The sequence below is a fragment of the Chiloscyllium punctatum genome, chromosome 17, assembly GCF_047496795.1.
Source record: "Chiloscyllium punctatum isolate Juve2018m chromosome 17, sChiPun1.3, whole genome shotgun sequence".
NCBI classification, from domain to species: domain Eukaryota; kingdom Metazoa; phylum Chordata; class Chondrichthyes; order Orectolobiformes; family Hemiscylliidae; genus Chiloscyllium; species Chiloscyllium punctatum.
In genome coordinates this window covers 42,809,964-42,837,378 of record NC_092755.1, presented here as the reverse complement: position 1 = coordinate 42,837,378, position 27,415 = coordinate 42,809,964, and the positions used below count along the sequence as shown (strand labels likewise).

The window sequence follows — 27,415 nt, the reverse complement described above, 5'->3', positions numbered from 1 at the left end:
AGGTTATTGATAGTGGAGGATTCAGTGATGGCACTGAATGGCAAGGGATGATGGTCAAATTCTCTCATGTTGGAGATGGTCATTGTCTGGCATTTGTGTGATGAGATTGTCTTTCTGTTCCCCAAATTCACAAAGTCCAGCCCAACAATTCAGTGCAGCTAAATCCTAACAATACTCCCTCCTCTTACCGATCGCTGATGTTAACCACATATTGTTTATAAATAACTTTAATCAAGGGTTCAAGCAGGTCTTCGAAATGTCCTCAGTCTGACTTTTCTGCTCCTCAGTGAGGTCCAGGGTGCAACACAGCATGTCGCACATTTTCCCCATCACTTAACAAAGTTGCAACTCTCGTTTGTTCAGTTTTTCTTCTTAACTTTGTGGTTATCTCGGAATTTTGTATTGAGACTGGAAGATGCTCCAATTCTGTCTCAAAACACCTATTATTCAGACAGGAGCAGGAACTAGAAAATTCAATTCCATCTTGACTCACCCAATATTGCAGAATGAATTTTACTTATTATTCTCTGGTAGTTCTTAGCTTGCTCTCCACAGTTTGTCATATACATCGTATGTTCTCCAGACAATTCCAGCTGCACTCTTCCAGGCTCGTTTTTAGATCAAAATTAGGATCAGGAGTAGGTCTTTCAGCATTTTATGTTTGCTCCACTTTTCAATATAATCATGGCCAATCTTTTATCTCAATGTTGTATTCTTCCTTCCTTCTCAAATCCCTTGATGTCGATACTATCTAAAAAACGATCTCTTTCTTGAGTATATTCAGTGACTTAGCCTCCACAGCCTTCCAAGGTAGAGAGAACTCTACAGGTTCACTTCCATTGGAGTGAAGAAAATGCTTCTTATCTCAATTTCAAACGGTCTGCTCTGTATTCTGAGACTGTGCCCCTGGCTGTACACTCCCTAATCACAGAAAGCATTCCCTTCATATCTAGTTTGTCCAGCCCTGTTAGAATTTAAACATTTCAAATAGATTCCCTCTCATCCTTCTAACCTCTAACATTCCAGTCAAACCAATCTCTCCTTATGGGACAATGCTGCCATCCCTGGTATCAGCCAAGTGAACTTCTGATGCTCTACCTTTATGGCAAGTACAGCCTTTTGTTTGGTAGGGAGACCGAAACTACACATAACACTCCCAGTGTAGTGCCACCAAGGCACTGTATAACTGCAGTAAGACATCTTTACCTGTAATATTACTGCAGTAAGACAAATCCTCTTGTAATGAAGGCCAACATGAAGGTTTGCTACAGCTGCCTGTCTATCTTCGTTGATTAGTGTACCAGGACAAACTGTTTCTTTTGTACATCCTCACTATTTAAATAATACTCTTCCTTTCTGTTTCTCACACCTATGTATATAACGTCACATTTAGCCATCCTATAATGTGGCTTTCATGTGTTTGCCCACGTACCCAACTTGTCTACATTACCTTGAAGCCTCCTCACTACTCACAATCCCACCCAGCTTTGTGTTGTCAGCACACTTAGAGAGTCATAGAGTCAGACAGCACAGAAACATATCCTTCAGTCCAATTTGTCCATACCGACTATGTTTCCAGACTAAACTAGTTTCATTTTCCTGCATCTGGCCCATATCTCTCTAAATCTTTCCTATTCATGTAACTATACAAATGTCTTTTAAATGTTGTTGTAACCTGTACCTGCATCTACCACTTCCTCTGGCAGTTCATTTTACATAACACATCTCTGTGTGAAAATGTTGCACCCTCACCCACCCACCCCCAGCCCCTTTAAAATATTTCTCCGTACACTTTAAAAACGTACACCTTAGTTTTGAACTGCTAGTTTTCTACCCTTGGCGGAAAAAAACCCTTTGCTGTTCACCTTATCTATACCCTTCTTCATGATTTTGTAAACCCTAATACAGTCACCCTCAACCTCCTATGCTCGAGTTACAAAAGTCCTAGCCTATCCAACCCTCAAGTCCTAGCAACATCCTTGTAAGTTTTTCTGTACCTTCTCCAATTTAATAATATCCCTCCCAAAGCAGGGTGACCAGAACTGCAAATAGTATTCCAAAACTGGCCTCACCAACTTCCTGTACAACCTCAACATGATACCCTAACTCCAATACCCTAAGGTCTGAGCAATGAAGGCAAACATGCTAAACCCCTTCTTTAATGTTAAAAAATCACACAACACCAGGTTATAGTCCAACAGGTTTAATTGGAAACACTAGCTTTCGGAGCGTCGCTCCTTCATCAGGTGATAGTTTGAAGATACCACCTGATGAAGGAGCGTCGCTCTGAAAGCTAGTGCTTCCAATTAAACCTGTTGGATTATAACCTGATGTGTGATTTTTAACTTTGTACACCCCAGTCCAACACCGGCATCTCCAAATCATCCCTTCTTTAATCACCTTGTCTACCTGTGACAAAAAATTCAAATAATTGTGTAGATCTCTCTGTTCTACAACACTGCCCTATCATTACCTGTACAAATCCTACCCTTTTTTATTCCTGATGAAGAGCTTTTGCCTGAAATGTCGATTTTACTGCTCCTGAACTGCTGTGCTCTTCCAGCACCACTGATCCAGAATCTGGTTTCCAGCATCTGCAGTCATTGTTTTTACCAAATCCTGCCCTTGTTTGTCTTACCAAAATGCAACACCTTATATTTATACAAATTAAACTCAACTGGCTTTTGGATCCGTCATCCAAGTTATTTAAATACATGTACCAGTGGGGGTCCAAACATGATCCCAGTGGTAACCCACTTGGGAAAAGACTTATTTATTCCTAACATTGTAATAGCTTCTGCCTCTAAGTTGAAGGTAACTGTATAGAGAGCATATGACAGCAAGACATGGTGTATATGTTGTATTTGCCCACACAAAGAGAGTTAAAGCTGAAAAGAAGAACGAGATACTGGGAAAGACGAAGTTAAGACTAATGACTCAAACTTACAACACAGTGAAGCTGGAGGAAGGAGATTAGTTTGTTACAGACCTTGACCGGAAAATAATGCTTTTCTTAGCATTTCCTATCACTAATCGGCTTTGTGCAGATTTTGCTGGTTATTCAATGGCGATGAATTTAGAGTTTTATAAATATTTTTATTGAACAGTCACAGACACTGAGACTGAGTAGAACAGTGTGACCTTATTTGTCGTTTTTACCACATACAGCTGGGACAATAACAACGAGAAGCTTGGAGCAGGGAAATTCCATTAAATAATATATACCGAAAGTCTGCATTTATTAATTGATTGTAGTAATTAAAAAACAATAAAACGGCTGATTCTTCAGGAGAAGAATGTGGATAAACAGTTGAAACTGAAACCAGGAAAAGCGGATGTTCACCCCAGATGGGACTCGAACCCACAATCCCTGGCTTAGGAGGCCAGTGCCTTATCCATTAGGCCACTGGGGCGGCACGCTGCTTGTCGCCGCCGGTACCTTACTTAACCCTGAAATCCGACAGAGGGCGCACTGTCTGAGGGAAAGAAGACAATGAGGAAATTCGAAGGGGAAGAAAGAGAGAGGGAGGAGAGAGAGGGAGGGGAGAGGAGAGAGGGAGGGGAGAGGGAGGGGAGAGAGAGGAGAGAGGGAGGGGAGAGAGGGAGGGGAGAGGAGAGAGGGGGGAGAGGAGAGAGGGAGGGGAGAGAGGGAGGGGAGAGAGAGGAGAGAGGGAGGGGAGAAGAGAGGGAGGGGAGAAGAGAGGGAGGGGAGAGGAGAGAGGGGGGAGAGGGAGGGAGAGGGAGGAGAGAGGGAGGGGAAAGAAGGGAGGGAGGGGAGAGGAGAGAGGGAGGGAGGAGGGGAGAGGGAGGGGAGGGAGGAGAGAGAGGGAGGGGAGTGGGGAGAGGAGAGAGGGAAGGGAGGAGAGGAGAGAGGGAGGGGAGAGAGGGAGGGGAGAGGAGGGAGGGAGGTGAGAGAAGAAAGGAAGGGGAGAGGAGAGAGGGAGGGGAGAGGGAGGGAGGGGAGAAGGAGGAGAGGGAGGGGAGAGAGAGAGGGGAGAGGAGAGAGGGAGGAGAGGAGAGAGGGAGGGGAAAGGAGGGAGGGAGGGGAGAGGGAGGGAGGGGAGAGGAGAGAGGGAGGGGAAAGAGAGGAGAGAGGGAGGGGAGAAGAGAGGGAGAGGAGAGAGGGAGGGGAGAGGAGAGAGGGAGAAGAGGAGAGAGGGAGGGAGAGGGAGGAGAGAGGGAGGGAGAGGGAGGGGAGAGGGAGGAGAGAGGGAGGGGAAAGGAGGGAGGGAGGGGAGAGGAGAGAGGGAGGGGAGAGGAGAGAGGGAGGGGAGAGGAGGGAGGGGAGAGAGAGGAGAGAGGGAGGGGAGAAGAGAGGGAGAGGAGAGAGGGAGGGGAGAGGAGAGAGGGAGGGAGGGGAGAGAGGAGAGGGAGGAGAGAGAGGGAGGGGAGTGGGGAGAGGAGAGAGGGAAGGGAGGAGAGGAGAGAGGGAGGGGAGAGAGAGAGGGAGGGGAGTGGGGAGAGGAGAGAGGGAAGGGAGGAGAGGAGAGAGGGAGGGGAGAGAGGAGAGGGAGGGAAGGGAGGAGAGGAGGGAGGAGAGGACAGAGGGAGGGGAGAGGAGAGACGGAGGAGGAGAGAGGGAGGGGAGAGGAGGGAGGGAGGTGAGAGAAGAAAGGAAGGGGAGAGGAGAGAGGGAGGGGAGAGGGAGGGAGGGGAGAAGGAGGAGAGGGAGGGGAGAGAGGGAGGGGAGAGGAGAGAGGGAGGAGAGGAGAGAGGGAGGGGAGAGGGAGGGGAGAGGAGAGAGGGAGGGAGAGGGAGGAGAGAGCGAGGAGAGAGGGAGGGGAAAGGAGGGAGGGAGGGGAGAGGGAGGAGAGAGGGAGGGAGGGGAGAGGAGAGAGGGAGAGAGAGGGAGGGAGGGGAGAGGAGAGAGGGAGGGGAGAGGAGGGAGGGGAGAGAGAGGAGAGAGGGAGGGGAGAAGAGAGGGAGAGGAGAGAGGGAGGGGAGAGGAGAGAGGGAGGAGAGGAGAGAGGGAGGGAGAGGGAGGAGAGAGGGAGGGAGAGGGAGGGGAGGAGGGAGGGGAGAGGGAGGAGAGAGGGAGGGGAAAGGAGGGAGGGAGGGGAGAGGGAGGAGAGAGGGAGGGAGGGGAGAGGAGGGAGGGAGGGGAGAGAGAGGAGAGAGAGAGGGAGGGGAGAAGAGAGGGAAAGGAGAGAGGGAGGGGAAAAGTGAAGGAGGGAAGAAGAGGATGGAGGAGAATGGAGGAGAAGAGGGGAGGGAGAAAGGAGAGGAAGAGTAGAGAGGGAAGGGAAGGGAGGGATGAGTATGGAGCAGAGGGGGGGGGGGGGGAGGATGAGGGAGGGACCGGAGATTGGAAGGATTCTAAACTCAAGTCCAAGAGACACAATAATCTGTATTTCTTTTGCACCTTAAAGGTGGTTCCCAGCTTCACTTCAAGACGTATCACATGGAGGATTATGAAAGGAGATTTAACACCAGCCACAGGAGCTCCATCACCAATAGCTTGGTGCAATAGAGAATCTTTAGAGGTGTCAAGAAGGAGTAGGGTGAGATTGAGAGACAGGAAGGTGGAGGGATGAAATTCCAGACCTTGGGACGTAGGCGTGGCCTCAAGTGGTAGTGGTAGAGCGAGTAAAATTGAAGATGGTCAAGAAGGAGTACAGTTACCTCAGAGGGTTGAGGGTTTGGAGGCAGTTAAAAAGATCAAGGGGACAAAGAAAGTCATAATAGGATTTGAAAATGAGGATGGGAATGTAATGACCAAATGATGCTTGATCAGGAGCCCATGTAAATCAGTGAGTAAACATTGAAACATAGATGATAGGAGGAAGCCATTCAGCCTTTGAGCCTGCTCCACCATTCATTACAATCATGGCTGATTGTCTAACTCCACAGCCTAATCCTGCTTTCCCCCCGTAACCATTGATCCCATTCACTCCAAGTGCTATATCTAGCTGCCTCTTGAATACATTGAATATTTTGGCATCAACGACTTCCTGTGGTAATGAATTCTACAGGCTCACCACTCTTTAGGTGAAGAAATGTCTCCTCATCTCCGTCCTAAATGGTCTACCCCGAATCCACAGACTGTGACCCCTGGTTCTGGACACACCCACGATCGGGAACATCCTCCCTGCATCTACCCTATCTAGTCCCGTTAGAATTTTATAAGTCTCTTTGAGATTCCCCCCTCATTCATCTGAACTCCAGTGAAAAATATCCTAACCTAGTCAATCTTTCTTAATACATCAATCCTGCCATCCCCAGAATCAGCCTGGGAAATCTTTGCTGCACTCCCTCGAGAGCAAGAGCATCCTTCCTCAGCAAAGGAGACCAAAACTGCACACAGTATTCCAGGTGTGGCCTCACCAAGGTCGTGTACAACAGCAATAACACAACTCTGCTCCTGTACTCAAAACCTCTCGCAAAAAAGGCCAACATACCATTTGCCTTGTTTACCACCTGCTACCCCTGCCTGCCTACCTTCAGCGGATGATATACAAGGACACCCAATTTATAGCCATTCAAGTAGCAACCCGCCTTCTTGCTTTTGCGTCCAAAGTGAATAACCTCACATTTATCCAAATTTTACTGCATCTGCCATTGATGAGCGAGTGGTATGAATTTAAACTTGGGTAACAGAGCTTTGGATGACCTCAATTTCATAGAGAGTGGAATTTTCTTTTTTTAATTTACAGCATGGAACCCTTTGGTTCAACCCGTCCATGCCAACCAGATATCCCAACCCAATCTAGTCCCACCTGCCATAACCCAGCCCATATCCCTCCAAACCCTTCTTATTCATATACACATCCAAATGCCTCTTACATGTTGCAATTGTACCAGCCTCCACCACTTCCTCTGGCAGCTCATTCCATACACATACCACCCTCTGCGTGAAAAAGTTGCCCCTGAGGTCTCTGTTATATCTTTTCCTTCTCACCTTAAACCTATACCCTCTAGTTCTGGACTCCCCGACCCCAGGGAAAAGACTTTGTCTATTTATCCTATCTATGCCCCTCATGATTTTGTAAACCTCTATAAGGTCACCCCCTCCCTCAGCCTCCGACGCTCCAGGGAAAACAGCCCCAGCTTGTTCAGCCTCTCCCTATAGCTCAAATCCTCCAACCCTGGTAACATTCTTATTAATCTTTTCTGAACCCTTTCAAGTTTCACAACATCTTTCAACTCCTGTTCTCAATACTCTGACCAATAAAGGAAAGCATACCAAAAGCCTTCTTCACTATCCTATCTACCTGCGACTCCACGTTCAAGGAGCTATGATGTAGGAGACCAGTCAGATTGCATTGCAGTAGTCAAGTCTGGAGTTAATGCAGGAATGGATGAGGGTTTCAGCAGGAGGTGAACTGAGATGGAGAAATTCTAATAGTGAATAAAGGCCAAAGGCTAAGATAGTTTTGATTTTAAAAGTGCATCTCAATGTGAATTGGATCCAGTTTTTCCAAGAATAGATACAAATGTAGGTAAATAGAATGGGCATGCATGTGGATGTTGAGTGATAACCTTATATATAATTGATTTGGTGGGAGTCTTAAGACAACATAAGATGACAAGGTCAAGCTGGGTAGTTCTCAAAATGGCTGAGGGCATACATTGATGAAAGAGATTTAGGGAGGAGAAGATTTCAGTGAAGTCAGAGGCTGAGATATCTCAATGTGACTTTCTATCATTCTTCAGTGGGTGGGAGAGAATGAGAATTTTAGCTGAAGTGAGGTGTTGGCACAAGGTCAAATGCTCAAAGGAAGAGAAAATGCCAGAGAAGTAAAGTCAGGCTGAGGGACAGTTTGATAATAAGTGCTGCATTGGCAGTTTGATAAGATGGAGATGGAAGGTGTAACTAAATGAAGGGCCTTTGTTTAAGACAATGGTATTACTATCCTTCAGCCTATCAAAGCTGTAAGATTAGGTTATTAATACAAATCAGAAGTAACTCAAGTGCTTGCTGAATCTGTTTTGTTGTAAAATGAAAGGATAGATGAATGTAACTTAGATCAGTTTGTAGTAATCATCTTTAATTCAGGTATGTTACGTGGTGAAATAGGTAAAAACAATGACTGCAGATGCTGGAAACCAGATTCTGGAGTAGTGGTGCTGGAAAAGCACAGCAGTTCAGGCAGCATCTGAGGAGCAGTAAAATTGAAGTTTCGGGCAAAAGCCCTTCATCAGGAATAAATGCAGAGAGCCTGAAGGGTGGAGAGATAAGCTAGAGGAGGGTGGGGGTGGGGAGAAAGTAGCATAGAGTCCAATAGGTGAGTGGGGGAGGGGATGAAGGTGATAGGTCAGGGAGGAGAGGGTGGAGTGGATAGATGGAAAAGGAGATAGGCAGGTAGGACAAGTCCGGACAAGTCATGGGAACAGTACTGAGCTGGAAGTTTAGAACTAGGGTGAGGTGGGGGAAGGGGAAATGAGGAAACTGTTGAAGTCCACATTGATGCCCTGGGGTTGAAGTGTTTCGAGGCAGAAGATGAGGCGTTCTTCCTCCAGGCGTCTGGTGGTGAGGGAGCAGCGGTGAAGGAGGCCCAGGACCTCCATGTCCTCGGCAGAATGGGAGGGGGAGTTGAAATGTTGGGCCACGGGGCAGTGAAATAGACAACTGGGATAAGCCAAAGGAAAGTCCAACACAACTTTATTGAGCACTTTACCAAGAAAAAAAAAACATTTATCCAGACTCTACTATTGTACTTTAATTAAATTCTATCAATCTCTTCACATGACTCTGCAGAAAACAGTTTACTTAAATCTTTTAAGTCAACAGTCTCAAATCTACAATCGCTTTCCTATTCTAACATGCATATCCAAGGATTCGCTATAACCCACACAGTCCTAACCTACTTAAACTGTTTGTCTGAAAGGGCTGGTAATACCCAATCATTAAGACTGGGACAGGCTGTTCCTCGGTCTTTGAGGGTTGGCTGATGTTTCAGGATCTGCAGTCATTGATTTAGGCTTCCCCTCTCATCTAGAGCTGGTTCTAGTCTTCAGGTCATCTCATTGAGGTGTTCTCTCTGGAGATACCCGTTGAATAAGGTAGAAAAATTATTGCCAGCTGGGACACCAGTTTGCACCTTTTATCCCCCTTTTCATGCCCTTTTGGAAGATTCTGTGGCCTGTGTCCAATACGAGCATTGGGAAGTTCCAGCAGGGTTAAGGTGAGAGGGGAAAGATTTAAAAGGGATTTGTTGAAGTTTTAACTTTACTTCTTTATTTTTTGGTTTAATACTAAGAAAGACTAATGTTTAACTTTTCATTTTGTTTCCTTATTTTTCTACTTTGTACCTCAGACTTTCTACCTATGTACCTAAGATGGCACCTGGAATGGTGACATTGTACACTTCTCACTGCACTGTACTTGTACACGTGTCAATAAAATCTAATGCTAATTCTAAGGGGCAACATTTTCACACAGAAGGTCTGCAAGTATTGGATGAACTGCCAGAGGAAGTAGCAGCAACAGGGACAGTTATAACATTTGGGAGAAATTTGGACAGATGTACAGAATATTTTAGAGGGTTTCAGGCCAAATGCAGGCAAAGTGAGATTGAGAAACTTGGTCAACATGAACAAGGTGGACTGAAGAGTTTCCATACTGTATGACTACTTCCCATATTTGGAAATGGCAATACATGGTTTTGAACTTTCAATTGTCAAGTGCTGTCCCTGTCAGACTGCCACTGGCCTCTATTGAGCTGGGTGCCACCAAGTCTGCGCAGCATTCTTCCAACAAAGCAGGTTCACCGGAGATGGAAACAAGGGTGTTCATTCTGAAACAATGTGGTCATTGGCACGTGACCAGGCAGTTCCTTTTTGGTTTCAATGGGAAGTTGGTTGACTACGACCAGACTGCATGAATACTGTCTGTTCTAGTTCTGCAGTTTGCAAAGTGCAGAGTCGAACTCAGCTTCCACATTTCGAGTTTTATCCATGCTCACGAAAAAAATGTCAATATTTCTGTAACAATCCTGGAGATTATAGGTCACCTGACCACAGTTTGTTCTCTCAGCATTCTGTACGATGCTTGCTATAGAGATGGTGAGTCTTGCTCCCTATGTTTTCTGGGAATGTCCCTGTTCATTGTCTCTCCCTGTGACACACATGAGCAGTGGTAAGCACTACTACCGCACAGTGCCAGGAATCTGAGTTTGATTCCACCGTCGGGCAAATGTCTTGTGGAGTTTGCATTCTGCCTGTGTTTGCGTGGATTTCCTCTCATAGTCCAAAGATATGCAGGCTAGGTGCATTGGCCATGCTAATAGTATCCAGAGATTTGTAGTATAGGTGGGTTAGCTATGTGGAATGCAGGGATGGGTTGGGAGAAGAGCGAGATGGGTCTGGGTGAGATGCTCTTTGGAGTGTCAGTTTGGTCCTGATGGGCCAAATGGCCTGTAGGGATCCTATGATTCTCTGTCTCCTGTATGAAGCCACTGTGACTGTTAGGCTGAGGCTGATCAAAGCCATTGGCCTCTGATTTCCTCACTTTAGTGCACTTGCCACATGTAAGACAGTACTCACTGTAATAAACAGAGCGCTGACAAACTTGGGAGCAGACGGACCTTCCTTCCACGCAGACACTTTGTGGAGAACCTTTGCTTTGTTTCTGGGGTTTGTTGGCACAGTGAGCTCCACCTGCTTATTCACAACAATTCTGTTGATGCTGAAATCTGGCCTGTGCTGTCAAATTAAGATAAATTACACAGTGGCAGTTGTCCTGCAATCCTTTACTGTCCGATTACTTTTCAAAAACAATACACACAAAGCCTGGTGCTTATCACTGGCAGCTACATCATCAGTTGTCCTGTCCTCGCACTCTGGAATTCTCTCCACTCTCCCAATAATCCTTCACAGGGATTTGCTCAGATCCATTGCTTCTAATATCTTTTTTCTTTGGCTTGTTGACTGCTTCTGTCCAATGAGAAATATTGTGAGGAATTTCACCATATAAGGTACTACACAAATTCAGGCTGTTGTTGATTGCTTGTGAGTATTTTTTCATGAGGTAACCTTGTAAACCATGACCTTTCAACTCTGAATTCTGACTGCTAATCGTATGTATGCTAGAAACAAAAAACAAAATTAATGAAAATCTTAATATAATTCCTAACTGCTAAATCACCCCTAATTCAGGACTGGTGGAAATAGAAACATGTTGTGTGAAAGAGAGACTATTTCTCAGACTGAGGGGGAGGGGGAGCTGTTAGCAAATATCCTCCCAACCCATTGATCCCATGTCGACACTGCAATAATATTCCACTCCCTATCCAATGTTGCTCAGCCAACAATTTCAGTAGGAAAGGTAAAAGGACAATAACAGATATCAGACAGGTTGGAGGAGCTGATATCCACATAGTCCAGTTCAAAATGTTGAATTGAATTAGCTTTTTTGTCACATGTACTCAAATGAATACAGTGGAAAGTTTACCAGTCACTACTTATGGCACCATCTTAGGTGCAAGATACCTAATTACAGATTCATCAGTACATGTTCTTAAGGGGAAAAAAATTACACAAAATAAAGAAAGAAAAGGTATTCTTATTCCACCTCTTGTTTCTGGTTCCCCCCGAACTCTCGTTCCTCACAGTCTGAATGCTCCAGCAACCTCACCACACCCAGCTTCACAGCCTTAAAACTGTTAAACAATCATTAAAATAACAAAGGGTGTCCCCTTCAGAAAACTTACCTGTGACCTTCCCCTTGATCATCCCTTTGATCTTCCCCTCGATCTTCCCCTTGATCTTCCCCTTGATTTTATCCTTGATCTTCCCCTTGACCTTCCCCTTGATCTTCCCCTTGATCATCCCTTTGATCTTCCCCTCGATCTTCCTCTTGATCTTCCCCTTGATCTTCCCCTTGACCTTCCCCTTGATCATCCCCTTGATCTTACCCTAATCTTACCCTTGATCATCCCTTTGATTTTACCCTAATCTTACCCTTGATCTTCCCCTCGATCTTCCCCTTGATCTTCCCCTTGATCTTACCCTGATCTTCTCCTTGATCTTACCCTTGATCTTCCCCTTGATGTTACCCTTGATCTTCCCCTTGATCTTCCCCTCAATCTTCCCCTTGATCTTCCCCTTGATCTTTCCCCTTGATCTTACCCTCGATCTTCCCCTCAATCTTCCTCTTGATCTTCCCCTTGCTCTTCCCCTATCTTCCTATCCCTATTCCTGCTATCTTCTAAACTGATCTCAAATACAGAGTTGCCTAAGTGCTGACCCATTTCCCAAAAAAAAATTCCCTGATATAATCCCTTCATCCCTTATATCCGCTTCCTAGTCATGGTACTGGGACTGGTTTAACTAGACCTGGACTAGCCGTCATTGGCCTCTCATACCCCAATACCTCTGCCCATGTTGTCCATTCATCTCCATTGCCCTTTCACCCCATTCCCTCTTCCCTACCCTATTGCCCGCTTATTCCCATTGTGCATTCACTCCCCCATTTGCCACCATTAACCATTCACCCCATTGCGTACTCAGTCCACTAGATGTCCATTAGTAGATCTACACAGTAGCCCAAAATTTTCCAAATCCCCCTCCTCTTTCCTCCTACCCAAATCCACCCCACATCTTCCCACTGTCCAGACAAGTACAGGTTAGATGGATTGCCCATAGTGCCCGGGAATGTGTAGTTTGGGTGGATTAGCCAGGGCAAATGAAGGGCAATAGGGTAGAGGGATTGGTTTGGGTGGGATGTTCATTGGAGGGTTGGTGTGGACTCGATGGGCCAAATGGCCTTCTTCCATACAATAAGGATTCCATGATTCATAGCGAGCATTCATCTAATGACCCTTATGTCCTTTACTCTCTGGATAATGATTATAGGGCTGACCTCAACTTTTAGCTAAAAGCCAGATTTAAAGACATCCCCTTGCTTTGACACATCACCACTGTCTGCTGAAATTCTTTTTGAAGGAAATTAATATCTCAGGCAGTGTGATTCACACCAAAGAGTTTCAAAGCCTTGGTGTGAAGTTGTTTCTCATTTTGCTTTTGTCAAAGAGTCACATTCTGCCATAGAGTGTGTTAATTCCTGAATCCAAAACAGAAGTTGCTGGAAAAGCTCAGCAGGTTTGGTAGCATCAGTGTTAATATTTTGGGCCCAGTGACACTTCGGCAGAATTTAATTCCTAAATGTCTAGTTAATGTTGACGCATCTGTCTCTACTTTGGATTTCATTGGCTTTTGGGAGAAAGAGATTTTAGTTCCCAAATCCCAAGGTGAAATAGCAGTCTCCTAATTTATACCGCCCTTCCTGCAAAGTCATCAATTATTTCTTTTCTGAAATAAGGAAATTTTCCTGATTTATATTAATGATTGACACTTTAGTGTATGGAGCAGAGCTTGCAATGACACACTATCTGGGTGCACTGTAAACTGTGACTAGGAGAGACAATGGCCTTAATCCAAAGACCCATGTAATGTTCTGGGGACATGGCTTCAAATTCCTGCCGTGGCAGAATTTGAATTAAGAGTTGAATGATGACCATGAATCAATTGTTGGGGGAAACACCCATCTTGCTCAGAGCTACCTGCACAGGAAGGTAAAGAGTTCAGTCCCACTGCTGCTGGAAGCAGACTTGCCTTGGATGATAACATTAAATGTTAGTGAGGTCACAGCCGTATTAATTTGTGCTCTTAGTTTTAGCACTTTTAAGTAAAATATTGCATCTGGTTTTAAGCCAGTTGGTAGCCTCTCATTGACTGTCACTGGCTGCATATGAGCAGGTACAGGCCATTCAGCCTTTGAACCTGCCATTGCCATGTAATTAGAGCATCCCTTCTCCTCCCTGAGCCCACAACCATTGACTTCCTCAAAAGGGAAAGGGCAGACAAACAAATTTGGTTTCCTGGTTGGTGAAAGAGATAGAAGTTAAGATGAAGAATATGTACTTAAGCCTGATGTCAGGTAGAAAATACACACTGAATATAAAAGATTTAGAGGGAGTTAAAAAGCAAATAACAGAAGCAAAGAGGGAGTTTGAAAAGAAGTTGGCAGCTAACAGAAAGGGGGATCCTAATATATTTTATAAGCTATAAATAGTAAAAGGATAGTAGAGAGAGGATGGGGTAATTAGGGATTATAAAAGGGAGTTTATACACGGAGACAGGGGATATAGATGTGGTATTAGTGAATACCTTGCATGGGAAGATACCAAAGAAGAAGATATCCCCCAGAATACAGTGAAAGAAGGTAGTTCAGATACTTGAATGGTTTAAAACTGAACAAGAGCGTGATAAGCTGTCTATGCTTTAACTTGAGCAGGTATTAGGACTGAATAAAATTTAAGAAAAATATGGAGGGAAGTGAATGTGGAAATTGCATAAACACTGCCAACATTCTCCAGTCCTCCTTAGACTCGAGTGAGGTGCCAGATGACAGGAGAATTGCAAACATTGTGCCCTTGTGCATAAAAGATTGAAATGATAGACCCAGCAACTACAGAGACCAGTCAGTTTAACTTCAGTGTCATAGAGTCACAGAGTAATATAGCACAGAGACAGCCCATTTGGCCCAAATTAGTCCATGTTGACCAAAATGTTCATCAACACTAACCCTGTTTCTCTGCACTAGACCTATATCCTTCTTGATGAAGGGCTTTTGCCTGAAACACCGATTCTCCTGCTCCTTGGATGTTGTCTGACCTGCTGTGCTTTTCCAGCACCACACTCTCGACGTTAATCTCCAGCATCTACGTCCTCACTTTGCCCATATCCTTCTAAACCTTCCCTATCCATGTATTTGTTCAAATGCCTTTTAAATGTTGTTAATGTACTCACCTCAACCACTTTCATGGCAGCTCATTCCATATGTGTACCACCCTCTGTGTAAAAATGTTGCCCCTCAGGTTCCCTTTTACTCTTTCCCCTCTAACCTTAAACCAATACCCTCTAGTCCTCAATTCCCCAACCCTGGGAAAAAGACTGTGTGCATTCACCCTATCCATGCCACTCAACATCTACAAGATCCTCCTCAGTCTCTTACCCTCTAAAGAAAAAAGTCCAAGCTTGTCCAACCTCTTTCTCTAACTCAGACCATTAAGTCCTGGCAACATCCTTGTAAATTTCTTCTACACTCTTTCCAGTTTAAGAGCATCTTTCCTACAACAAGGTGACCAAAACTGAACACAATACTCTAAGTCCTGTACAACTGCAGCGTAACTTCCCAACTTCTATACTCAATACCCTGACTGATGAAGGTCAGTGTGCTAAAAGCCTGACCTGTCTCCTGTGAGTCCACTTTCAGAGAACCATGCATCTGAACTCCAAGGTCCCTCTGTTCCACTACATCCTCAAGGCCCTACCATTCACCATGAAACTCCTACCTTGATTTGAGTTTCCAAAATGCAAGAACTCACACTAAATTATATTAAATTCCATTTGCCACTTCTCAGCCCACTTCCCTAGCTGATCAAGATCCTACTGCAATTTCTGATAACTTTCCTTACTGTCTATGATACCACCTATTTTAGTGTCATCTGCAGACTTACTAATCAAGTCTTGCTCATTCTCATCCAGATCATTGATATTGATAACAAACGGCAATGGGCCCAGCACTGACCCCTGAGGCACTCCACTAGTCACAGGCCTCCTGTTCAGCAAGCATCTTTCCACTATTACCCTCTTCTTCCTACCAACAAGACAATATCCAATTTGCCAGCTCTCCCTGAATTCTGTGTGTAACGTCCAGAACTTTTCAGAAGTAGGGAAACTTCTGGGAACAAAAATTTGGGACAAATAGTCATTTGGACAATTGCAGATTAATTTAGGAAAACCAACATGGGTTTCTTCCGAGAGATTTGTGTTGAAATAATTTGCTGGATTCTATTGAGCATGTAGCAGAAGGAGTTGGTAAGCGTAGGAGTTGATATGGCGTCCATGGACTTCCAAAAGCTATTTGGTATAACAGACTTGTAGGTGAAGTACAGCTAATCATTTGAATACAAATTCAACTGAGTGACAGGAAACAGAGCATAATGGTCAGTGACTAAATTTCAGGCTGGGGGAAGGTAGGGTCAGTATTGAGACACCTGGTTTTCCTGGTATATGTTAAGGACCTTGATATACAGGGCATGGTTTGCTAACCATATAAAACATTGAAGTATTGCTAATTGAGAAGATGAAAGTGTGAAACTTCAAAAGGACACAAGCTGGTGGAGTGGTCAGATATATGCGGAGGAGTACGAGGTGATAGATTTTGGTAAAGGAACATGGAGACACAATATAAATTAAAAGGGACAGTACGAAAGGGACAGCTCGGGAGTATAGAGACCAGCAAGTACATGTGTGTGGATCATTACAAGGTGGCAAGACAAATTGAGGGAGTGATTAATAAAGCAGGCAGTATGCTGGGCTTTCAGGAATGGGGACAGAATACAAAAGCAAGAAGGCAATGTTGAAGGAACTAGATGAGCCTCAGGTGGAGTACAGGCCCCTTCAGGCAGGATGTGAAGGCATTGAGAAGAACACAGAAGATGTTTACAAGAATGGTACCAGAATGTGCAATTTCAGTAAGGAAGATTGATTGAAGAAGCTGACACTGTTCTCCTGAGCGAAGAGGTGGCTGCAAGGGGTTCTGTTTGAAACATTAAAAGCCGTAAGGAGTCTGACCAAAATAAACCAGGAGAAAATGTTTCTACTAATGAAAAGATCAAGAACGAGAGGATACAGATTTAAACGAATTGACTAAATTGGCAAAAATTGTTACAAAAATACAATTTTTATGCAGCAAATGATTATGATCTGGAATGTGCTGTCTGAGAACATAGTAAAGAGTTGGTTGGGTTGAGGAAATCAAAAAGGGAATGGAACTCTGATTTGAAAAGGTAGTAAGTATACGGTTATGGGGAGAAGGATGGTGACTGGTACATCTGGAGGCCTAGGGCAATCACAGTGGCACAAATGGACTCCTTCTGCACTGTTACAAATCTACATTCTGGAATTGCGCAGCTTCTCTTATGAAATAAATCAGGAATCAGCCGAGTGAATCTTCTCTGAATTGTTCTCAGTGCAATCATACCATTGGTTAAGAAAAGTGACCAACTGTGGAGTGCTCCGAATATTGTTGTACACAGGCCCTGAAGAGGTAAGCAAAACCACTTCACTTTCATAATCCCTTTTAATAAATGCAAATATTTATTTCTTGATTATTTGCCATGCCGACATTCGAACTATTTCGCATTCGGACACGAGCATAGTCAGATCCCTCTATCCCATTGAATTCCGGAATTTCTCTTCAATTACATAATTTTCTGCCGATCTTATTCTCCTGCCAAAATGGATGACCTCACATTCCTCCATGTGTCGACCATCACCTGAGATTTGGCACTCAGTTCACCATTGACAGGTGCACTGCAAGGCATATGAGCAGGCAAAACTCAACAGCAACCCACAGCCTCCCGCTCTGTAATCCCCATCATCATCAAAAATCCACAGCCTCCCTCTCTGTAATCCCCATCATCATCATCATCAACAACCCACAGCCTCCCGCTCTGTAATCCCCATCATCATCATCATCAACAACCCACAGCCTCCCGCTCTGTAATCCCCATCATCATCATCAACAACCCACAGACTCCCGCTCTGTAATCCCCATCATCAACAACCCACAGCCTCCCGCTCTGTAATCCCCATCATCATCAACAACAACCCACAGCCTCCCGCTCTGTAATCCCCATCATCAACAACCCACAGCCTCCAGCTCTGTAATCCCCATCATCATCATCAACAACCCACAGCCTCCCGCTCTGTAATCCCCATCATCAACAACCCACAGCCTCCGGCTCTGTAATCCCCATCATCAACAACAACCCACAGCCTCCCGCTCTGTAATCCCCATCATCATCAACAACCCACAGCCTCCCGCTCTGTAATCCCCATCATCAACAACCCACAGCCTCCCGCTCTGTAATCCCCATCATCATCATCAACAACCCACAGCCTCCCGCTCTGTAATCCCCATCATCAACAACCCACAGCCTCCCGCTCTGTAATCCCCATCATCAACAACAACCCACAGCCTCCCGCTCTGTAATCCCCATCATCATCAACAACCCACAGCCTCCCGCTCTGTAATCCCCATCATCATCATCAACAACCCACAGCCTCCCGCTCTGTAATCCCCATCATCATCATCAACAACCCACAGCCTCCCGCTCTGTAATCCCCATCATCAACAACCCACAGCCTCCCGCTCTGTAATCCCCATCATCAACAACCCACAGCCTCCCGCTCTGTAATCCCCATCATCAACAACAACAACCCACAGCGTCCCGCTCTGTAATCCCCATCATCATCATCAACAACCCACAGCCTCCCGCTCTGTAATCCCCATCATCAACAACCCACAGCCTCCCGCTCTGTAATCCCCATCATAATCAACAACAACCCACAGCCTCCCGCTCTGTAATCCCCATCATCATCATCAACAACAACCCACAGCCTCCCGCTCTGTAATCCCCATCATCAACAACAACCCACAGCCTCCCGCTCTGTAATCCCCATCATCAACAACCCACAGCCTCCCGCTCTGTAATCCCCATCATCAACAACAACCCACAGCCTCCCGCTCTGTAATCCCCATCATCATCATCAACAACAACCCACAGCCTCCCGCTCTGTAATCCCCATCATCAACAACCCACAGCCTCCCGCTCTGTAATCCCCATCATCATCATCAACAACAACCCACAGCCTCCCGCTCTGTAATCCCCATCATCATCATCATCAACAACCCACAGCCTCCCGCTCTGTAATCCCCATCATCAACAACCCACAGCCTCCCGCTCTGTAATCCCCATCATCATCAACAACAACCCACAGCCTCCCGCTCTGTAATCCCCATCATCAACAACAACCCACAGCCTCCCGCTCTGTAATCCCCATCATCATCATCATCAACAACCCACGGCCTCCCGCTCTGTAATCCCCATCATCATCATCAACAACAACCCACAGCCTCCCGCTCTGTAATCCCCATCATCAACAACCCACAGCCTCCCGCTCTGTAATCCCCATCATCATCAACAACAACCCACAGCCTCCCGCTCTGTAATCCCCATCATCATCAACAACAACCCACAGCCTCCCGCTCTGTAATCCCCATCATCAACAACCCACAGCCTCCCGCTCTGTAATCCCCATCATCAACAACAACCCACAGCCTCCCGCTCTGTAATCCCCATCATCAACAACAACCCACAGCCTCCCGCTCTGTAATCCCCATCATCATCAACAACCCACAGCCTCCCGCTCTGTAATCCCCATCATCATCATCATCAACAACCCACAGCCTCCCGCTCTGTAATCCCCATAATCATCAACAACCCACAGCCTCCCGCTCTGTAATCCCCATCATCATCAACAACAACCCACAGCCTCCCGCTCTGTAATCCCCATCATCAACAACAACCCACAGCCTCCTGCTCTGTAATCCCCATCATCATCATCATCAACAACCCACAGCCTCCCGCTCTGTAATCCCCATCATCAACAACAACAACCCACAGCCTCCCGCTCTGTAATCCCCATCATCAACAACAACAACCCACAGCCTCCCGCTCTGTAATCCCCATCATCAACAACAACAACAACCCACAGCCTCCCGCTCTGTAATCCCCATCATCAACAACAACAACAACCCACAGCCTCCCGCTCTGTAATCCCCATCATCAACAACAACAACAACCCAAAGCCTCCCGCTCTGTAATCCCCATCATCATCATCATCAACAACCTACAGCCTCCCGCTCTGTAATCCCCATAATCATCAACAACAACCCACAGCCTCCCGCTCTGTAATCCCCATAATCATCAACAACAACCCACAGCCTCCCGCTCTGTAATCCCCATCACCATCAACAACAACCCACAGCCTCCCGCTCTGTAATCCCCATCATCAACAACAACAACCCACAGCCTCCCGCTCTGTAATCCCCATCACCATCAACAACAACCCACAGCCTCCCGCTCTGTAATCCCCATCACCATCAACAACAACCCACAGCCTCCCGCTCTGTAATCCCCATCATCATCATCATCAACAACCCACAGCCTCCCGCTCTGTAATCCCCATCATCATCAACAACCCACAGCCTCCCGCTCTGTAATCCCCATCATCATCATCAACAACCCACAGCCTCCCGCTCTGTAATCCCCATCATCATCAACAACAACCCACAGCCTCCCGCTCTGTAATCCCCATCATCATCAACAACCCACAGCCTCCCGCTCTGTAATCCCCATCATCATCATCAACAACCCACAGCCTCCCGCTCTGTAATCCCCATCATCATCATCAACAACCTACAGCCTCCCGCTCTGTAATCCCCATCATCATCATCAACAACCCACAGCCTGCCGCTCTGTAATCCCCATCATCATCATCAACAACAACCCACAGCCTCCCGCTCTGTAATCCCCATCATCAACAACAACAACCCACAGCCTCACGCTCTGTAATCCCCATCATCAACAACAACAACCCACAGCCTCCCGCTCTGTAATCCCCATCATCATCATCATCAACAATCCACAGCCTCCCGGTCTGTAATCCCCATCATCAACAACCCACAGCCTCCCGCTCTGTAATCCCCATCATCATCAACAACAACCCACAGCCTCCCGCTCTGTAATCCCCATCATCATCAACAACAACCCACAGCCTCCCGCTCTGTAATCCCCATCATCATCAAAAACAACAACCCACAGCCTCCCGCTCTGTAATCCCCATCATCATCAACAACAACCCACAGCCTCCCGCTCTGTAATCCCCATCATCATCAACAACAACAACCCACAGCCTCCCGCTCTGTAATCCCCATCATCATCAACAACAACCCACAGCCTCCCGCTCTGTAATCCCCATCATCATCAACAACAACCCACAGCCTCCCGCTCTGTTATCCCCATCATCATCAACAACCCACAGCCTCCCGCTCTGTAATCCCCATCAACAACAACCCACAGCCTCCCGCTCTGTAATCCCCATCATCATCAACAACAAACCACAGCCTCCCGCTCTGTAATCCCCATCATCATCAACAACAACAACCCACAGCCTCCCGCTCTGTAATCCCCATCATCAACAACCCACAGCCTCCCGCTCTGTAATCCCCATCATCATCAACAACCCATAGCCTCCCGCTCTGTAATCCCCATCATCATCAACAACAACCCACAGCCTCCCGCTCTGTAATCCCCATCATCAACAACCCACAGCCTCCCGCTCTGTAATCCCCATCATCATCAACAACCCACAGCCTCCCGCTCTGTAATCCCCATCATCATCAACAACAACAACCCACAGCCTCCCGCTCTGTAATCCCCATAATCATCAACAACAACCCACAGCCTCCCGCTCTGTAATCCCCATCATCAACAACAACCCACAGCCTCCCGCTCTGTAATCCCCATCATCATCAACAACCCACAGCCTCCCGCTCTGTAATCCCCATCATCATCAACAACAACCCACAGCCTCCCGCTCTGTAATCCCCATCATCAACAACCCACAGCCTCCCGCTCTGTAATCCCCATCATCATCAACAACAACAACCCACAGCTTCCCGCTCTGTAATCCCCATCATCATCAACAACCCACAGCCTCCCGCTCTGTAATCCCCATCATCATCAACAACAACAACCCACAGCCTCCCGCTCTGTAATCCCCATCATCAACAACCCACAGCCTCCCGCTCTGTAATCCCCATCATCATCAACAACAACAACCCACAGCCTCCCGCTCTGTAATCCCCATCATCAACAACCCACAGCCTCCCGCTCTGTAATCCCCATCATCATCAACAACAACAACCCACAGCCTCCCGCGCTGTAATCCCCATCATCATCAACAACAACAACCCACAGCCTCCCGCTCTGTAATCCCCATCATCAACAACCCACAGCCTCCCGCTCTGTAATCCCCATCATCATCAACAACAACAACCCACAGCCTCCCTCTCTGTAATCCCCATCATCATCAACAACCCACAGCCTCCCGCTCTGTAATCCCCATCATCATCATCAACAACCCACAGCCTCCCGCTCTGTAATCCCCATCATCATCAACAACCCACAGCCTCCCGCTCTGTAATCCCCATCATCATCAACAACAACAACCCACAGCCTCCCACTCTGTAATCCCCATCATCAACAACAACCCACAGCCTCCCGCTCTGTAATCCCCATCATCATCAACAACAACAACCCACAGCCTCCCGCACTGTAATCCCCATCATCAACAACCCACAGCCTCCCGAAATGTAATCCCCATCATCAACAACAACAAGCCACAGCCTCCTGCTCTGTAATCCCCATCATCAACAACCCACAGCCTCCCGCTCTGTAATCCCCATCATCAACAACCCACAGCCTCCCGCTCTGTAATCCCCATCATCATCAACAACCCACAGCCTCCCGCTCTGTAATCCCCATCGTCATCATCAACAACCCACAGCCTCCCGCTCTGTAATCCCCATCATCAACAACAACAACCCACAGCCTCCCGCTCTGTAATCCCCATCATCAACAACAACAACCCACAGCCTCCCGCTCTGTAATCCCCATCATCAACAACCCACAGCCTCCCGCTCTGTAATCCCCATCATCAACAACAACAACCCACAGCCTCCCGCTCTGTAATCCCCATCATCAACAACAACAACCCACAGCCTCCCGCTCTGTAATCCCCATCATCAACAACCCACAGCCTCCCGCTCTGTAATCCCCATCATCAACAACCCACAGCCTCCCCCTCTGTAATCCCCATCATCATCATCAACAACCCACAGCCTCCCGCTCTGTAATCCCCATCATCATCAACAACCCACAGCCTCCCGCTCTGTAATCCCCATCATCAACAACAACAACCCACAGCCTCCCGCTCTGTAATCCCCATCATCATCAACAACAACCCACAGCCTCCTGCTCTGTAATCCCCATCATCAACAACAACAACCCACAGCCTCCCGCTCTGTAATCCCCATCATCAACAACAACAACCCACAGCCTCCCGCTCTGTAATCCCCATCATCAACAACCCACAGCCTCCCGCTCTGTAATCCCCATCATCAACAACCCACAGCCTCCCGCTCTGTAATCCCCATCATCATCAACAACCCACAGCCTCCCGCTCTGTAATCCCCATCATCAACAACCCACAGCCTCCCGCTCTGTAATCCCCATCATCATCATCAACAACCCACAGCCTCCCGCTCTGTAATCCCCATCATCAACAACCCACAGCCTCCCGCTCTGTAATCCCCATCATCAACAACAACCCACAGCCTCCCGCTCTGTAATCCCCATCATCATCAACAACCCACAGCCTCCCGCTCTGTAATCCCCATCATCATCATCAACAACCCACAGCCTCCCGCTCTGTACGGCACGGTGGCACAGTGGTTAGCACTGCTGCCTCGCAGCGCCGGAGACCCGGGTTCAATTCCCGCCTCAGGCGACTGACTGTGTGGAGTTTGCACGTTCTCCCCGTGTCTGCATGGGTTTCCTCCGGGTGCTCCGGTTTCCTCCCACAGTCCAAAGATGTGCAGGTTAGGTGAATTGGCCATGCTAAATTGCCCGTAGTGTTAGGTAAGGGGTAGATGTAGATGTAGATGTAGGGGTATGGGTGGGTTACGCTTCGGCGGGCCGGTGTGGACTTGTTGGGCCGGAGGGCCTGTTTCCACACTGTAAGTAATCTAATCTAAACCCACAGCCTCCCGCTCTGTAATCCCCATCATCAACAACAACCCACAGCCTCCCGCTCTGTAATCCCCATCATCATCATCATCAACAACCCACGGCCTCCCGCTCTGTAATCCCCATCATCATCATCAACAACAACCCACAGCCTCCCGCTCTGTAATCCCCATCATCAACAACCCACAGCCTCCCGCTCTGTAATCCCCATCATCATCAACAACAACCCACAGCCTCCCGCTCTGTAATCCCCATCATCATCAACAACAACCCACAGCCTCCCGCTCTGTAATCCCCATCATCAACAACCCACAGCCTCCCGCTCTGTAATCCCCATCATCAACAACAACCCACAGCCTCCCGCTCTGTAATCCCCATCATCAACAACAACCCACAGCCTCCCGCTCTGTAATCCCCATCATCATCAACAACCCACAGCCTCCCGCTCTGTAATCCCCATCATCATCATCATCAACAACCCACAGCCTCCCGCTCTGTAATCCCCATAATCATCAACAACCCACAGCCTCCCGCTCTGTAATCCCCATCATCATCAACAACAACCCACAGCCTCCCGCTCTGTAATCCCCATCATCAACAACAACAACCCACAGCCTCCCGCTCTGTAATCCCCATCATCAACAACAACCCACAGCCTCCCGCTCTGTAATCCCCATCATCATCATCAACAACAACCCACAGCCTCCCGCTCTGTAATCCCCATCATCATCATCAACAACCCACAGCCTCCCGCTCTGTAATCCCCATCATCATCATCATCAACAACCCACAGCCTCCCGCTCTGTAATCCCCATCATCATCAACAACCCACAGCCTCCCGCTCTGTAATCCCCATCATCAACAACAACAACCCACAGCCTCCCGCTCTGTAATCCCCATCATCATCAACAACCCACAGCCTCCCGCTCTGTAATCCCCATCATCATCAACAACAACCCACAGCCTCCCGCTCTGTAATCCCCATCATCATCAACAACAACCAACAGCCTCCCGCTCTGTAATCCCCATCATCATCAACAACAACCCACAGCCTCCCGCTCTGTAATCCCCATCATCAACAACAACCCACAGCCTCCCGCTCTGTAATCCCCATCATCATCATCATCAACAAACCACAGCCTCCCGCTCTGTAATCCCCATCATCATCATCAACAACAACCCACAGCCTCCCGCTCTGTAATCCCCATCATCATCATCAACAACCCACAGCCTCCCGCTCTGTAATCCCCATCATCATCAACAACCCACAGCCTCCCGCTCTGTAATCCCCATCATCATCAACAACCCACAGCCGCCCGCTCTGTAATCCCCATCATCAACAACAACAACCCACAGCCTCCCGCTCTGTAATCCCCATCATCATCAACAACCCACAGCCTCCCGCTCTGTAATCCCCATCATCATCAACAACAACCCACAGCCTCCCGCTCTGTAATCCCCATCATCAACAACAACCCACATCCTCCCGCTCTGTAATCCCCATCATCATCAACAACAACCCACAGCCTCCCGCTCTGTAATCCCCATCATCAACAACAACCCACAGCCTCCCGCTCTGTAATCCCCATCATCAACAACAACCCACAGCCTCCCGCTCTGTAATCCCCATCATCATCATCAACAACCCACAGCCTCCCGCTCTGTAATCCCCATCATCATCAACAACAACCCACAGCCTCCCGCTCTGTAATCCCCATCATCAACAACAATCCACAGCCTCCCGCTCTGTAATCCCCATCATCATCATCAACAACCCACAGCCTCCCGCTCTGTAATCCCCATCATCATCATCAACAACAACCCACAGCCTCCCGCTCTGTAATCCCCATCATCATCAACAACCCACAGCCTCCCGCTCTGTAATCCCCATCATCATCAACAACAACCCACACCCTCCCGCTCTGTAATCCCCATCATCATCAACAACCCACAGCCTCCCGCTCTGTAATCCCCATCATCATCAACAACAACCTACAGCCTCCCGCTCTGTAATCCCCATCATCAACAACAACAACCCACAGCCTCCCGCTCTGTAATCCCCATCATCATCAACAACCCACAGCCTCCCGCTCTGTAATCCCCATCATCATCATCAACAACCCACAGCTTCCCGCTCTGTAATCCCCATCATCATCATCAACAACCCACAGCCTCCCACTCTGTAATCCCCATCATCAACAACCCACAGCCTCCCGCTCTGTAATCCCCATCATCATCAACAACAACCCACAGCCTCCCGCTCTGTAATCCCCATCATCATCATCAACAACCCACAGCCTCCCGCTCTGTTATCCCCATCATCATCAACAACAACCCACAGCCTCCCGCTCTGTAATCCCCATCATCAACAACAACAACCCACAGCCTCCCGCTCTGTAATCCCCATCATCATCAACAACCCACAGCCTCCCGCTCTGTAATCCCCATCATCATCAACAACAACCCACAGCCTCCCGCTCTGTAATCCCCATCATCAACAACAACAACCCACAGCCTCCCGCTCTGTAATCCCCATCATCATCAACAACCCACAGCCTCCCGCTCTGTAATCCCCATTATCATCAACAACAACCTACAGCCTCCCGCTCTGTAATCCCCATCATCATCAACAACAACCTACAGCCTCCCGCTCTGTAATCCCCATCATCAACAACAACAACCCACAGCCTCCCGCTCTGTAATCCCCATCATCAACAACAACAACCCACAGCCTCCCGCTCTGTAATCCCCATCATCATCAACAACAACCTACAGCCTCCCGCTCTGTAATCCCCATCATCATCAACAACAACCCACAGCCTCCCGCTCTGTAATCCCCATCATCATTAACAACAACCCACAGCCTCCCGCTCTGTAATCCCCATCATCATCAACAACCCACAGCCTCCCGCTCTGTAATCCCCATCATCATCATCAACAACCCACAGCCTCCCGCTCTGTAATCCCCATCATCATCAACAACAACCCACAGCCTCCCGCTCTGTAATCCCCATCATCATCAACAACAACCCACAGCCTCCCGCTCTGTAATCCCCATCATCATCAACAACCCACAGCCTCCCGCTCTGTAATCCCCATCATCATCAACAACAACCCACAGCCTCCCGCTCTGTAATCCCCATCATCATCAACAACCCACAGCCTCCCGCTCTGTAATCCCCATCATCATCAACAACAACCTACAGCCTCCCGCTCTGTAATCCCCATCATCATCATCATCAACAACGCACAGCCTCCCGCTCTGTAATCCCCATCATCATCAACAACCCACAGCCTCCCGCTCTGTAATCCCCATCATCATCAACAACAACCCACAGCCTCCTGCTCTGTAATCCCCATCATCATCATCATCAACAACCCACAGCCTCCCGCTCTGTAATCCCCATCATCAACAACAACAACCCACAGCCTCCCGCTCTGTAATCCCCATCATCAACAACAACAACCCACAGCCTCCCGCTCTGTAATCCCCATCATCAACAACAACAACAACCCACAGCCTCCCGCTCTGTAATCCCCATCATCAACAACAACAACAACCCACAGCCTCCCGCTCTGTAATCCCCATCATCAACAACAACAACAACCCAAAGCCTCCCGCTCTGTAATCCCCATCATCATCATCATCAACAACCTACAGCCTCCCGCTCTGTAATCCCCATAATCATCAATAACAACCCACAGCCTCCCGCTCTGTAATCCCCATAATCATCAACAACAACCCACAG

At 47.5% G+C, this 27,415-nt stretch overlaps 1 non-coding gene across 1 annotated transcript; it reads right to left on the bottom strand.

Annotated features, from left to right (window-relative positions):
• Window positions 1-3,340: 3,340 nt before the first annotated feature.
• Window positions 3,341-3,413, bottom strand: trnar-ccu (transfer RNA arginine (anticodon CCU)). Its single transcript has one exon. It is a non-coding gene; the product is annotated as a tRNA-Arg (tRNA).
• Window positions 3,414-27,415: the final 24,002 nt, after the last annotated feature.